The following is a 3,856-nucleotide window of genomic DNA, read 5'->3' on the forward strand; positions in this document are numbered from 1 at the left end:
CAAGATCCGTCTAGTTGCCCGGTGCGGCGCTGCACCCTAAACCTCCGACGCGATCTTAACCTCGACTAGGGGGCTCACAAATCCCAACCTGGCGTTAATGGTCGAGACTCCTTGTCTCGCCGGGAGCTGCCAGCTCAGCGCTCAGACAAGAACCATTTCCAACGGCCAAGTTCGGCCTTTTAAAACATCGCGATCACCCTCTCTCGGGAACGCCCCTGTAGCGTTCGTACACGCGTATGGGAGTGCCCGAATTCACGTAGACAGTTGTCACTCAGCACGTCACGGAATATTCAATGAGGCGCCGCTATCTCAGGTCAACGGACCGCCCGCGGGCCAGAAAACGCGTACGACCCCGAGGGATGAGCGCGAAAGACGCGGCTGTGCGTCATGCTGACCGGGACGTGTTAACAATAGAGACACGTGCGGCGCATGTCTGGACGCCGGTAATCCCACCATCTCCGCGCGTCAAGTAGACATTCCTGGAATCCGGCGCCGCAGTCTGCCTTCTCAATGGGGGATTATCCTTGCGGAATGCGGCAGGCCAGACAATCCGTCTCCCGCGCGCGCCGCGACGAATTAGCGTCGACTGCAGCGCAGTGTCGGCAGTGCTACGTCGCTAGGCAGAGCGGCGGGTTCTCGCGCGCAGCCCGGGCGCCCGGCCGCTAATCTCATAAGTGGACCTTACAGAAAGCATGACAGAAAGCGTTTAATGAAAACGTTCAGTTAGGCCATTCATCTGGGAATGATGACTAGATGTTTTATGCACCATGTCTGACGCACGCAGGAGCTCTTCCATTATGGGCTGACAGAAACATCAGACCACGGTCACTGAGGAGGACGCGCGGTGCTCCGTGGTGCAAAATGATGTTGCGCAGGATAAGTTCCATTTCGATTTCGATAAGTTCGGGATCGATTACCGGCCACTTCAGCGGGTGTTCCAGCTCGATTGGGGGCTGTTTCAGCGTATCTGGACAGATGATCTATGACCGTAATGATCCAGCGGAATCAGGATTGCGTCAAAGGCACGGGCCCACACAGGTCAATGCCGATCATTTCGAACGGTGCCGAATACAGGGAAGAGGCTGCAGGAATCCGGTAGGAGGAGCAGTCGGGCACTTGCGGTACTAGCAGGAGGTACAGGAGCGTGCATATTTGGCCACAGAAGTTGAAAGGCTAGGCCAGACGTAGCGGCCACGTATTCGCTGGTATGTTTTCGCAAATCCAAGTTATCCAGCAGTTGGTGCATCGTCATACTCCTCGAGAATACGCCGCCGCAGTGGGCGAGGCACTACAGGAACCCATTTGGTGCCATTATGATCGTGATTTCGTCGGTAGAGCACCCCATGTAGCAACTGGAACTTGTCCAGTTGACGATGCGTCCGCATCCGTACGCTTTTTCCCAGACATATAAGTCATCGAAAAGTCGTACTGCTGGAGGGGGAAAACCCCCCGGCCAAGGCGCCCAGACAAGTTTTCAGGGAAGATAACAAGCAAACCGCATGGTGATCTATCACCACAGTATAGTGACGCCTTGAAGCTAGGGGTGAAATTTTTGAACAGCCCACATGATGGCACAGCACTCTCGTTCCGCATACTAATTCTTCCGTTAGGGTGTAAACGAACGATTAGCGTATGCGACCACCCGCTCCCGAATCTGGTCATCGCTTTGAAGAACACCACCAATTCCCTGGCCACTTGCGTCTGAATAGAGGATGGTGGGCTTGCTCTCATCAAAGTGGCAGAGTACTGGTTGAGATGTGAAGGTGGTTTTCAGAGCTTCAAAGGCGTGTTGTCATTCATCATACCAATCATAGCGCGTGCAAGCCTGTAGAGCTAGTTAAGAGGTAAAGCAATTGCAGCAAAGCTCCGTAGAAAGCGGCGAAAATACGAAGCTAGCCCGAGGAAGCTGGAAGATATTTTCGTGTGAGGAGACGAGGGAAGCCGACAACCACAGCAATTCTTCAGGATCGGGCGTATTCTGTCTTTGCTGACAATGCGACCTGGTATCTTGATTGGCTTGCCAGCAAAGGGGTATCTTTTTTAGTTAAGCTGAAGTCCACCTTTAAATATGCACGTTAGCTCGTCATCTAGACGTTGTAGATGTTCAGCAAACGTCGCCGAGAAGACAACGATGTTGTCGAGGTAGTAGAAACAGGTCTTTCATTTGAGCCCTCTCCGCTCAAACGTTGCCGGAGCGTTGCACAGCCAGAACGGCATAACCTTAAGCTCGTAGTGACCGTAGGCAGTGGCAAACGCTGTCTTTTCGTTGTCGGACTCGTGTATAGGGATCTGCCAATAGCCGGAACGCAAGTCGAGTATCGAAAAGAATTCGGTTCCTCGCAGGCATTGCAGGCCGTCGTCTACTCGGGGTATGGGACACACATCCTTTCGGGTAATTTTGGTGAGGGCGCGATAGCCAACGCAAAAGCGGCGCGTGCCATCTTGTTCCTGAACCAGTACGACTGGGGAAGACCACAGGCTGGAGAGGGCCCAATCACATTTCGCTTCAACATATCAGCCACGTTTTCCTCGTTGACCTTTCGTTGTGACAAAGACACCCGGCATAGACGGCGACGAACAATGGTAAACCCATCGGTTTCGATGTGGTGCGTGGCTGCATTGGTGTAGCAAAGAAACAGCAAGTAGGAGTCGAACGAGGCACGGTGTTTGTGTAAATGTTGGAGAACCAATTGTGTCTGCGATGGTCTAAGATCCGGCCTTATGGTGGCGCAAAAAGAAAGCTGGAAAAGTTGGCTCCGAAACGGGGCAGATAGGGCGGGGGTTGACGGGAGGAACGAAGGTGATTTCGGCATCCGAAACAGCAGCAATGCTGCAGCCTTGCGGCACTAGAACAGCTTCTGGAGTATTATTGTGCACTGGTATAAGAGCGCTTCCCTGGTTAAATCGGACAAGACATGCGGCGACAGAAAGACCTCGAGAAAGGGCACGGCCACATGGTATGATGACCACATCACCTTCAACGATTCTTCCTGCAGAAACGGACACGATTTGTTTTTGACGTAGAGGCAAGACGCGGTGCGCAGTTAGAACTAGAGAAAGCGTCCCCCTTACGGAATAAACTGAATGATTTGGTCCTGTAATGCTGATGCCAGGTGTATGGCAACAGATAACAGCACATGTCGAGGAGAGAAAGTCCCAACCCAGAATAAGATCGTAAGGTCAATCGGAGAGTACTGCATACTGAATGTGATGGCAAAGTCCATCAGTTGGAACACGAACCGCACACTATCAGTTTCATTGACACCACGCAATAAGGGGCCTCGATGCGGTGTTCGCACTTTGCGTAACTTCGAACACAGGTCTGCGTGAATAATCGTTATACTTGCCCCACCAACGCTTGTCTCCACCAACGCTTCAACGGAGATGCCTTCAACCGACACATGCAACATATTCGGCGGGTGCTCTGCAGGAGTTGGTATTATTCCGACAAATGCAGTTTCCCCACAAAAAACTGCATGGCTTAGTTTTCCGCAAGGCTAGTGGAGTCTTGCACGACGGAGCGAAGCGGGAAGGCAGCTCGGCGAAATGGCGACGGGGAGCGCCGTTGTGGTTGCCGAGCATTGGGCGGCGGTTCACGGGTGTCGAGAGGAGGCGAGGACCGACTTGGTGTGGTGATCGGTAAAGGCGCGGTCACACTAGCCCGACCATCGGCCGATTTGGTCGGCCAACACCGTGTCGGCGAGCTGTCGGCAGCCATGTCACACCGCGCCTACGCCGACCGTTGCCCAACCGTCGGCGTCGGCGAGAAATCGGCGAGGCGTCGGTGTCTTCGCGATGTCGGCCGACGCGCTTGTCACACCGCACCGACGGCCGCGCGACGTCCCACACCGACGGC

This window comes from Haemaphysalis longicornis, unplaced genomic scaffold (assembly GCF_048455015.1).
Source record: "Haemaphysalis longicornis isolate Haplotype H1 unplaced genomic scaffold, Haemaphysalis longicornis Haplotype H1 scaffold_13, whole genome shotgun sequence".
NCBI classification, from domain to species: domain Eukaryota; kingdom Metazoa; phylum Arthropoda; class Arachnida; order Ixodida; family Ixodidae; genus Haemaphysalis; species Haemaphysalis longicornis.